This window comes from Alnus glutinosa, chromosome 8, assembly GCF_958979055.1.
Source record: "Alnus glutinosa chromosome 8, dhAlnGlut1.1, whole genome shotgun sequence".
NCBI lineage: Eukaryota > Viridiplantae > Streptophyta > Magnoliopsida > Fagales > Betulaceae > Alnus > Alnus glutinosa.
In genome coordinates this window covers 13,930,714-13,943,114 of record NC_084893.1, presented here as the reverse complement: position 1 = coordinate 13,943,114, position 12,401 = coordinate 13,930,714, and positions in this window count along the sequence as shown.

Here is a 12,401-nt window from a genome sequence, read left to right as displayed (position 1 = left end):
GTGAATGGTCTCATCATTCTTGACCCATACCTGCTTGACCCGTGGAGATGGTTTGCAGGTCATGTCCATGTTGGCTATACTCCATAGCATACCTTGTATTAGGCTCAGCAATCCTTCATAGCCATGGCGGCTATTGGGCTTCTGCGGCTTTCTCTTGTAGCGCATTGATTTGTTCTTCTTTGGTTTACCACTCTGATTGGCAGGAACAAACTTCTGCTGATGCTGTGGAGCCTGAAGAGCCGTAGGAGGTAGAGTGCCTGATGTAGCTCTTGTTGGCAGCTTCTTCTAAACCTTCGACTTCTGAGCCTGTAGATGTGGACATTTGGATCGGATGTGACCGGTGATGCCACAGTGATGACAGGTGGGCAAGCTTCTTTTGTTTGAATGATTCTTGATATTCTCTGCAGAATTATGACTAGCATTCTTACAAATAATATTGTCCTTACCTTTTATATGTCTCCTATGAGGAGGGACATATTTAGATGAAGAAGAATCTTCAATTTCACTTTTTCTCATAGCATCTTGCTTAATCCAAGGCCTATGGGATTTCAACAAATAACAATTTGGCCTAATATGACCAATCTTCCCACAATTATGACAGGTAGGAACAAACTTACCATGAGCTTGAGTACCTGTATCTTTGGATTTTGGCTTTACACAATTATTCAAGCAAGAATTTTTCAAAATTATCCAAACAAACAGTGTCTACTATCACAGGCTTAATAACAATAGAATCTAATTCAAAATCAGAAGCATGTGAAATAGAAGCATTCAAATAATCAACAATTAAATCAGGCTTGTTAGAAACATCTGAGTGAATACAAAGCATGCTTTACAAATTATCACTTGAGAATTTTTTCAAGATATCTTCAGATTCTTTCAATGTATTCTCAAGTGTATCAATGATGTCAAATAGCATGGTATTCTCAAATCTCAAAGAGTCTATTAGTTTTTGTGTTGGCTGCATTCTGTTGGCCAAAATCACTTCTATGTAATGTTCTTGCTTTCACAGGGATGCTATTTTATTCAGAGTCTACACTTCAGTTATGAGCTTCAAGAAGACTTTATGTAGGATTCAAATCAGTGAGTTCAGTTCCCTTGCATCCGTCCGGACGACGTGGTATTCCGTCCGGACGCCCATCAGTGTCTAGAAGCTTTGAACAGTTCCAGGCTGCATCTGTCTGGATGTAATGGCAAATCGCTACAACGCTCTTCAGAGTTCAAGAAGATCCCAGTGTTCTAGTGAATCCGTTTGGACGACGTGGCTATACCGTCCGGACGCCATTTAGTGTTTGACAAGCATTCGGGTTTTTGCCTCAAGACACAGTTATGGGAAGACGGCTACAACCGTTCGGACGATGTGTGATCTCGTCGGGACGATGTCCTCCATAAGGCAAGTCGTGTATACAAAGTTCAACCGTCCGGACGTCAGTCTTCATGGTCCGAACAATCAAGCATCATAGATGGAAATTGCCTGCACCAGTTCAACCGTCCGGACATCAGCCTTCAGGGTCCGGACGCTCAAAGCCTTATTATGGTAATTACGTGCAGCCGAAGTACAACCATCTGAACGCTAGGGCAACACTGTCCGAACGCTGCCTTGTTATGGAAGCTTTCAGTGCTACTTTGGAAAGGCGGTTGTAGTTGACCGTCCGGACGCTCGGTCAAGCCGTCCAGACACCCTCTGGTATTTTGGACATAACATTTTACTCAAATATCGGATTAGGACAAAATTGGTGTCGTTGGAAAGCTTACAAAAAATATTGTAAATTTATGGTCTGGACGGCCATTAGAATCGTTTGGACGGTCCCCGTCCGAATGAAAAAATTAAGCGTCCGGACGGCCCACGCGAAAATTCAAGAATTTTTCATAATTGCTTTCCAGACACAGAAACAGTTGCCCATCCTGACAGCCAAGGTTATCGTCCGGATGCTCGTGCCAGAGACTCTATTTTTTACTCGAATTAGGGCTTCTAAAGCCTATAAATAAGGGATTCTGGGCATGCATTCGACACAAAATTCGGTGGTGAATTCCTTATAGCTTATAGAGGGTGTTTAGGGAGATATTGAAGATCTGCTAGCTCTCTAGCTTTTGCCAGTGTGTGATTTGATCAGCTGTGAAGTCTGTCTTAGGGGTTGGCCCTAAGGTAAAGGATTCCATTGAAGACCCCTTCAAGTAGGAGACCTGGTTGGGAGGCGTTCATGTTGGGTTACACGTTAGAGTTCAAGGTACGACCACTACATCAGGGGTATGTGAGTGCTACTACTTTGTAACTAGCTTTGTCTTCTGAATAGTAGATATCCAGGGTTTGGCTGTCCCAAAGTGGTTTTTCTCTTAATTGAGTTTCCACTTTATCAACAAAATATTTGTCTCCCTTAATTTTCGCATTTAATATTTTGTTGCACACAGTTCACACACACTTATGTAAATTAGAAGTCTCTTTATTTTTCAAAGTCAATCAAAACATGTGATTCAGATAACTGAACAATCAAAGACTATTTTTCTTGCTTCACCTTTTTGAGCTCTTTTGGAGAAACAATTTTATCCAATTTAGCAAAAATTTTAGAGAACTCAATATCATAATTTTATTCAGATAACTGACAGAAATTCATGATAAAAGGTGTAATAAAAAAAATAGAAGGGATGAGGATCACACTCAAGAAATAAATCCTTAACAGAGTGTACCTGCTCTGATACCAATTGAAAAATAGACGACTTCTAATTTAACAAGTGTGTGTAAACAGTGTGCAACAAAATATTAAATGCGAAAATTAAAGGAGACAAATATTTTGTTGACGAAGTGGAAATTCAATTAAGAGAAAAACCACTTCGGAGCAACCAAACCCAGGATATCCACTATTCAGAATACAAAGCTAGTTACAAAGCAGTAGCACTCACATACCCCTGATGCAGTGGTTGTACTTTGAACTCTGACGTGTAATCCAACACGAACGCCGCCCAACCAGGTCTCCTACCTGAAGTGGTCTTCAATGGAATCCTTTATCTTAGGGTCAACCCCTAAGATAGACTTCACAGCTGATCAAATCACACACTTGCAAAGCTAGAGAGCTAGCAGATCTTCAATATCTCCCTAAACACCATCTCTAAGCTATAAGGAATTCACTACCGAATTTTGTACAAAGTGCATGCCTAGAGCCTCTTATTTATAGCTTTAGAAGCCCTAATTCTAGTCAGAATTAGAGTTCTAGCACGCACGTCTGGACGGTAGCCTTGGGTGTCCGGACGGGCAACTGTGTCTGAAAAGCAATTCTGAAAATTTCTTGAATTTTGGCAGGCCGTCCAGATGCTACTATCTTTCCGCCCGGATGGAGGGCTGTCCGGAAGTTTCTATTTGCCGTCCGAATAATCAATTTATAGAATTTTTCATTAGCTTTCCAATGAAGCTGATTTTGTCTCAATCCGATATTTGAGTAGAAAGTTATGATCAAAATACCGGACGGTGTTGCCCTAGCGTCCGGACGATTGCACTTCTGCTGCACGCAATTTCCATAATAAGGTCTGAGCATCCGGACTATGGAGTTTGACGTCCGGACGATTGAACTTCTTTTGCACGACTTGCCTTATCAAGGATAGCGTCCGGACGAGAACACACATCGTTCGGACCGTTGCAGCTGTCTTCCCATATCTGTGTCTGAGACAGAAACCCTATTACTTATCGAACACTGAATGGCGTCCAGACGGTATTGTCACGACGTCCGGAGGGATGTTGCTGACTGATGAGCGTCCGGACGTTATATTGAGTCGTCCGGACGGAAGCTTGGGATCCAACTTCTCTGAGTAGAAATCTGCATAGAAACTTCCATGAACACTGAAATAGCCTTCTTGAAGCTTGTGACACTTGCAACTTGTCATAATGAGGCTCTTTCCATATCAGAGAAATACACTCTGAATATCTTGAAGACTTTGAAATAAACGGCATCCCTGTGAAAGCAGCAACATTACATAGAAGTGATTTTGTCCAACATAATGCAGCCAACACAAACACTAACAATGTTGATAATGTTATTAATGTGTTATCCGCTGCATAGATGTGATTCTGAATATCAGGTACATATTATGGGATGTGTACCGTGTGTTGGCTAAGGGACAAGTAGTCGTGCCAATGTGATGATCCATCTATAGTTTTTTTTTTTTTTTTAAAAAAAAAATGGGTCGTCACGTGTGTGGCCACTTCTGTTGGTGACGCTGTGACATGTAGGAAATGTGTGGACAACTATCCAATTGTTATGGGAGGGAGGACTCTGCTAGCGAAGCTAGCTGGATTGAGCATGCTAGGCTTCGATGTCATTTTGGGAATGGATTGGCTATCGAAGTATGGAGCAAATATAGGCTGCCGCAAGAAGGAAGTGACTTTTCGACTTCATGGCATTGAAGAATTCATATTCTGTGGGTCTTGTGTGAGAGCTACTCCGCCACTTCTCTCTGCCATTCAAGCAATAAAGAGTGTTAAAGAGGGTGTAAAAGTGTATATGGCTTATGTCCAAGCCAAGCCTGAAGTCTAGTCGAAATTGGAAGACATTTCGGTGGTATGCAACTATCTGGATGTTTTCTCAGAAGTCATAGGATTGCCTTCGGAGTTCGTCATTGACTTAGTACAAGGAATTCCTATTCACAAGGCACCCTACTGTATGGCTCTGACAGAGTTAAGAGAGTTGAAAAAGCAGCTTCAAGAGTTGCTTAATTGGGGTTTCATCCACCCAAGCGTGTCATTGTGGGGAGCACTGGTGTTATTTGTGAAGAAGAAGGATGGATCTATGCGGCTGTGCATAGATTACCGTGAGTTAAACCAGGTGACAATCAAGAACAAGTATCTCTTACCAAGAATTGACAATTTGTCCAATCAACTCAGGGAGTTTCGGTATTCTCGAAGATAGACCTTCTTTCGGGATACCAGTGGACTCACCTAGTGGTGAGATCACAGCATGCCTAGGATTTCAATTCCTAATCCTAGAGCATGGCATGTTTGTTTGCATTGCATTGTATTCTTGTCATATGTTATTCATGCCACTGGTTAGCCCATAAGGGAGTAGCCACTGGCCGTCACCGGTTATGGAGAATGCCTACCAGGTCTGTATTTTGGAGAATGCCTGCTAGGTGTAGGGTTCGGAGAGTGGTCATACCCTTCATGTTTACCCTGCTAAGTAAGGGAGTGCTACTGGTAGCCACAATGTGTACCATAGTAAGCCCATGAGGGAGTAGCCGCCAGTTATGAAGAATGCCCACGATCTGTGGGGTTCGTAGAATGGCCGTACCCTTCTTGTTTACCCAACTAAGTAAGGGAGTGTCGTCGATGGCCACGATGGTATCCTAGTTCGCCCAGGAAGGAGTAGCTATAATACCCCAACCTTTAATCCAGATTAAGTATGCTCTAACTAGTATAAGTGTTAGGATTTATTCCAACTGTTAAGAGGTAGAATTTTAGACTTCTAAGAATTTACTGTGTTGCCTGAGCATTCGAAGTTGGTTCTCCAACGCTAGATGGCGAACATTTGAAGTTAGATCCCGAACATTCGATGTCTGTCTGAGGGTTTCTTTTAAGATACCTTATCCCTTTGGATGCATATGGGAGCTTATAAATAGAGACCCTTTGCCCCTTGGTCCTCATTTTTGCCATTTTGAGCTGAGAAAGCCTTAGAGTGAGAGAATGTGTGGGTTTGAAGAGAGAATTAGCTATCTTGTGGTCTTATCTTCAAGAGGAGGTAACCTCTTAGATTAAACTAGTTTTGTTTTATGCTATTAGCATGTTATATTACTGATTAGCTTCTATTAGTTTTGTTTTTATGTTAGATAACCTTAGCTTGTAGATCTAGGTTTTGGGTTTAATATTTTAGGGTTTTTTTTTTTAAGATAAGAATAATGATGTATTAGCTACAAAATATTAATGGATGTACTTTGTTGTGCATGAAGGTGTTATTGCGGATTAGGACTATATTAAGCTTGATAATAGAGCCTTAGGTCGTGTTAGATTAGATAAAGCTTAGACCTTTGTTAGAAATGAAGATTCTGCTCGAATGCCGAATGTTCGGTTAGGTTACAGGACGATCGACATGATAACTGAACGATCAATGGTTAAACAGAATGACCATTTTGCCCATAGTATAGGATTAAAGATATTTTCGTATATATCAAAGACTAATGTTAGTTCTTTCACATATTTTGGCTGTGGTGAGTACCAAGGTGATTTTACGAAGGAATTGCATCGGTCAAAGTGAGTAAAACTCATACAGATGCGTGTTATTTTAAATTCTTCACAACATGATTATTTTACGTAGCAAACGTGCATCTTTACAACTCATATGATATACATTTTAGAATGATGTGAACTCCATTTTTATGAAAATGATTGATGACTAATGAAACAATGTAATATATGAGTTTTGTAAATGCATGCATGTCAAAGTTAATGGGTACTTATATTGTATGACATGGTACACCACGTACGGGATAACGACAATAGGCTTACTATTATACAGGTTGGTCCTATGGTAAAAAAAGATTTACTTTTATGTTTAGCCTTGAATCCAATTGTTTTATAGGTGACTGGCGCACCATATACGGAGGGGGTCACAACTACGATATCGTTTGTGGTGTGGATTACCAGGGGTTTAAATTCGGTGACAGTACGTGACAATATCTTGGACGGTATTGCACTATAGGTCACTTGGGACAGTGCACACCCTACCAATAAGAGGTCAAGGGCTTGGATAGACCATATGGAGTTGGACTATGACATGTTTCACTTTAAATATCATTTTATTATATCTGTATTGCATCATCTTGTTATTCTATCATTGAACTGAGAATCTCATCTTATTATTACTTGTTATTTGCAAACTTTTTTCTAAATAACTAAGTTCACTACATAATAACATTTTATTCTTGTGTATTGTACTCACTAAGTCGTTGATTTACGCTTGTACCTTTCCATCTGTAAAACATTTGTTTTTATTTTATAGTCGGGCGTGTTTGGTAAAGATGGAACCAAAGAAGAAGGAACCTTTTTTCCTAAAAGTCCTAGAGGACTTGGCATGGCTTATTTTTGAGGAGTTGGACCCTGAATTTTCGGATCTTTTGACGTTGGCAAGAGCACAGGAAATTGATTGCTTCATAGATTTCTTGCATGGTGTTTTTTTGGTGCAATGTGTTTAGAGTAAAGGCCCTAAGATTAATTATGAACATGTTGTCAAGGTTATTCAAGACTGTGATCAGACTTATGATAACCTTGATCAGTTAAACTTTTAGTATTGTTGAACTTGTTTAATGCTTTAGAACCTTTAGGCTTGGTTTGTATTATTTTTCTTTTGACTTAATGATCAGTCTTAGACTGAAACTCTAGATAATATCTATGTTATGACTTGATATTTTTAGTTTTATTCTGGTATTTATTTATTGTGGTATGATTAATGGCTGTCTTGCTTTTGGAAAGTGAAAAGTCTTTCGTTGTATACTTTCTGATGAGAGTAAATTGCTTTCCCCTATGTTTCCATTTCGTTCAAATGGGTATAGGTTAACATGTCGTGGAATCAATTACTAGTTAATTTTCTTCAGAGCATTATAGTAGTCGTCGGCTGTTGCAGGTTATGGAGAATGCCTGCTAGGTGAAGGGTTCAGGGAATGCATGCTAGGTGTGGGGATTGGAGAGTAGCCATACCTTTCATGTTTACTCAGCTAAGTAAAGCAGTGCCATCGGTGGCCACAACGCATACCCTAGTTAGTCTAGGAAGGAGTTGTTGGGATTTATACCCTAAATCCCAATGTACTGTTGTCATATAAGTTTGTTATGAATAAAGTTGTTATTCACTGCTCTATTTTGAGTATAAGACATATGCTATTTTACATGCTTAATATTGATTATGTATATTTTGCATGTGAAAGGCCATTGGATTACATTGAATATGGTCTATGGTGTGAGTAACGGGATTATCACACAAGGTTTTAGTCCATTATCCTTGTAGTCTTAAACTTTGTATAGTTCACAGTCAGTAATGGAATTGAGCATTCCATTTGCAAAGACTGTTACTATAATGTCCCGAATATTAAATAGCATTTTAAGTGTAAAATCTAGAGGATAAACGACTTGGATTAATTAGATGTCTAGAAAATGCAAGAGGACGCGTAGAAAACACTTAGATAATCCAAGAAGTAGAGTTTATAGGTGCGCGTCTGGATGCTTGCTTAGCCCGTTCGGACGACCTTGACAGAAAGTTCGAGCGAACACCTACGACTCCTTGTGCGCACGTCCGGACGGTCAAGACCACTGTCTGAACGTCTCTTTTCCTTTTAGCGATCGACATGTCACCACGTGTGCATGCGCGTCTGGACGTTCACTTATCCCGTCCGGACGGCCCTGGACTTAAATGTAGGACAGAGCCTCTTTTGGCTCATTTTCTCCAGATCTCTTTCCCACTCTCTCGATTTCTCTTTGGTTTTTCTCACAAAAACCGTGATTCACAAAGATCCAACTATCCAAACTCAAATCCGATTTCGGAAACGTGATTTACGAAGCCCAGTCTATGTTTCTACAAATCGTTTTGAGGTAAATTGCTAAACTTGTATTTTTGAGATTTTTGGTTAAATCTTGAGAAATATGAATTTAATCTAGTGTTTTATTTAGGTGTTGTGTTATTTGAAGCTTGCAAAGATCCACCAAACACGGGACATTGTTTGGGTAAATTTCTGGGTAAGTTTCTCTAAACCCTAGAGTATGGATATTTAGTTTAATTGGTATTTTGTAGATTTAACCCTAAGATTTTTTTATAGGTTAATGTTATTTTAAATATGTTAGTGGGTTAATATTTATTGTGATTAGGTTAATGAATATGATTTGGGAGTTATTGTTATTGTGGTTAGATAGCATTATTATGTTATGAGTTAGTGAAAATAAATTATGGGAAGTGTTTAATATTAGGGGTATTTGTTAGAATGTGGTTTTGGTGTCTAACCCTAAACTAGTGTTTTGGGTTAGTAGGATTGTGGTTAAATTAGTAAATAAGGTTTATGGGTGCGTGATTGGAACCCCAAAGATATTATGGGTTTGCCAACATTTTAGCCTTGAGCGATTCAAGTGCTAATTAGAGTGTTGAATTATTTAGAGTGCTAAATGGTGCAATGTGTTATTCCACAGTGACACATTTGCAAGGTGGTGCTTAGGAAACCTAGTGCTTAAATCCGCCCAACCAAGGTGAGTATTCTACTCACTGAGAAGTTATATTTTAAGTATTATTGAATTGCAGATATATATTGTTTTACAAATCCGAACCAATTGTATGTTGAATATATGCTTTGGAATGATTTGAGTAGTTTTCCCATTATGTTCAAATATAGCAATGATGTTTATGAAATTGATGCATGAATGAAAGGTGTTTGAATTGATTTAAAGGGTATGAATGTGTGTTGTGGTTGAGATTTAAATTATGCAAAGTTGATTAATAAAATTGCATGCTGATTGTTTATTGTATTTGAAGAATGCATGGTTTGCAATGGATGGGTTTATAGAGTTTGAAAAACAAAGCATAAAGCATGAGCATAAAACAAAAATAATAAAAGTGGGTAAAACCACAACCGAGGCAAGCCTCTAAGTTATATGAAGGATTGGTCAGGGGGTATGATTGCAAGCTCTCACTACCTCGGGGCAAGCCCCATACAGCAAGGAGGGAAGGAATAATACTTGCCAAAGCATACATATAGCATTGGTAATAACACAACTGAGGCAAGCCTTTAAGTTGTATGAAGGATTGGTCATGGGGTCATGGGGTGTGATTGCAAGCTTTCACTACCTCGGGGCAAGCCCCACACAGCAAGGAGGAAAGAAATGGTACTTGCCAACACATGCATTGCATAGTTTACATGTGTGTGATGTTTTTATGATATGTATATTTCTATCGGCTGGTTGCATGATTTGAGGACATTGAACTTGGATGTACATGGGTATTTTTGTTGTTCAGATATAAATAATGCAGTGTCTTGGGAGTAGGTAGGTAGAATGCTATTTGTTCATCAACAAGACGTGCTTGCATATTAGAGTCTTACTCTAGTGCTCGCACGATCAATTGATGTTCAAGGGCACGAAGCCGTAATGCCCTGGGATTTGGTGTTACTTGTATTTGAAGAATGATGGTATCTTTGTATTGAAGAGCAAAGTGTCATTGTTCTAAGCTTGATGTACTTAGATGTTTTACGCTATCGGATTGGGTAATGCATGTGTTTTGGGAGTAGGTAGGTGAAATGCTATTTGTTCTTCAGCAACGACATGCTTACATATTAGAGTTTCACTCTAGTGCTCGCATGATCAAACTGTCGCATCAAAGGCATGAAGCCGTAATGCCCTGAGGCACGGTGTTATCACGTTTGACAACGCTGGGTCTTTGTACAATTGAACTATCGATCATAAAAGTATTATAGTAGGCGAGAATGTATGCAGTTGTTTCCAACAACGGAACTTCTATGTATAATCTCAGCTGTATAGTATGCTTTAAATGTTTTCTAATAGTCGGTGTTTACTGTATCAGCTACAAGTGTTTTCAAAGACAAAAGTTTATAATTGGTAGCTGTTATAATGTACGTAAGACAAAAAAGGAAAAGTTAGTTCTTTGCGAAAACTCAGTGAATAGTATACTACTGAGGTCTCGGTATATTTTATACAGAGATGATGAACTCATTCTTTCACCTATACATATGTGGCTACCACCACAACCGTATAGATGCTATTCCCTTGGTTGCAGGTTTTGCGGATGTAGGTGACTCGTCTACTGAGTGTGGGATGCTATGATTGGAGCATATCGCAAGAGTCATAAGTTGCAGACTCGTGGGTAGTTCGCATTTTGGGTATTGTATTTATGGCTCGTGTCCTACGTGGCATATGTATTTGTTGAGCCAGTATTTTGGTATGTAGTTAAATTATTGTTATGTTAAGCCTTAAACAGATAGACTTGTAAATGGCTCTTCTTGTTGTAATTAATTGTTATGTATTAGATATATTTCCGCTTATGACATGTGTTCTGCTTCACATTGATTATTATATTCCACTGTTAGATGTAACTCTGAATACCAGGTACATGTTATGGGGCATATGCCATATGTTGGCTGAGCGACAAGTAGTTGTGCCACTGTGAAGATCCATTTGTATGTTTAAAAAAAAAAAAAGGGTCGTCACAGTTACACATCGATTTTCTGTGATTTATCTTGATTAGGCGAAGTTAGAGGCTTCAAGTTGATGTGTAGGTATTATACAATGAACGAACCATAAAAGTTGCTTTTCCATTAAAATATTGTCGATGGGAAAAACTCATACTCCTAAGATTACTTATGATATTAATTCTAAATCCTGAGAAGATTGTGTATTCAGATGTAAAGTGTAGATCACTTGATGCATTTATGGGTGAGACCAAATTGATGGTCAACATTCTTGGTGCGTTGGGTGATCGCAATTAACATTGTGAGAAAGCTTTTCTCAAGAAGGAATCCAAGTTCTTTATTAAAATGGATAAAAAAAATTTCCTTGAAATATATTTTATGGATTAGATTATTCTCAGTCTCTGGTCGGAGCATTTTGGTAGGAGATACCAAAATATAATGTACATGTTATAAGTTTTTCACAAGTACGAGAATAATAAATAAAATTAGTGACTCAAGGAAAAAGAGGTAGATAATTAAATGGTAGTATCTTGACTTTAATTCTATTACGAAAGATTTTATGAAAAAATCAAAAGTCAATATTAAGTAAGTTTAAATGATTAATTGTTTTAGTAAAAAATAGAAACTAGAGCACTAAACAATTGCAGTTAAATAGTGACTTGATAAGTTGGAACTATTTTGACTAGTTTTTTTTATTTTTCCTTTAGATCCTTCACCAAACTGATTTAATTTAACCAGATCAGGCTTTTTATTTGATGGGTTGTTTGTTTTTATTTATTAAAAACATGAGCTCAAAAGAAGCTGTGCATGACATGCAAGATGAGAAGCTTTGGGATAAAACCCAAGTCTAAAGGGGATTGCAGTTGATGCATGGGCCATGAAATTTTTCCTTAACCCCATGTGTCAACTCCATGAGGTGGAAAGCTAGGGTTTTCCAAACCCTAGCCGTCCAACCCCAAGGAAGTTCTAGTTCGACTAGAAGGCCTTGATGATTATGTCAGGATTGATTAGAGGATTATATCCAAGCATTGTGTTTGCTATGGTAATGCACCTCGGGTTCTGGCTGTTGAGATTGGAAAAGGCATAAGCATTGATATTTCCTACATTGAACTGGAAGTGGATGAGACTAGTTGGAAATACGAAGACGTCTCTCACATTTAGAACTTTGGTGAAGAGCTTATTATTTGGGTTTGATGTGACAAAGTCAACATACAAGGTACCCTTCAAGATTAAAAAAAATCTTGATG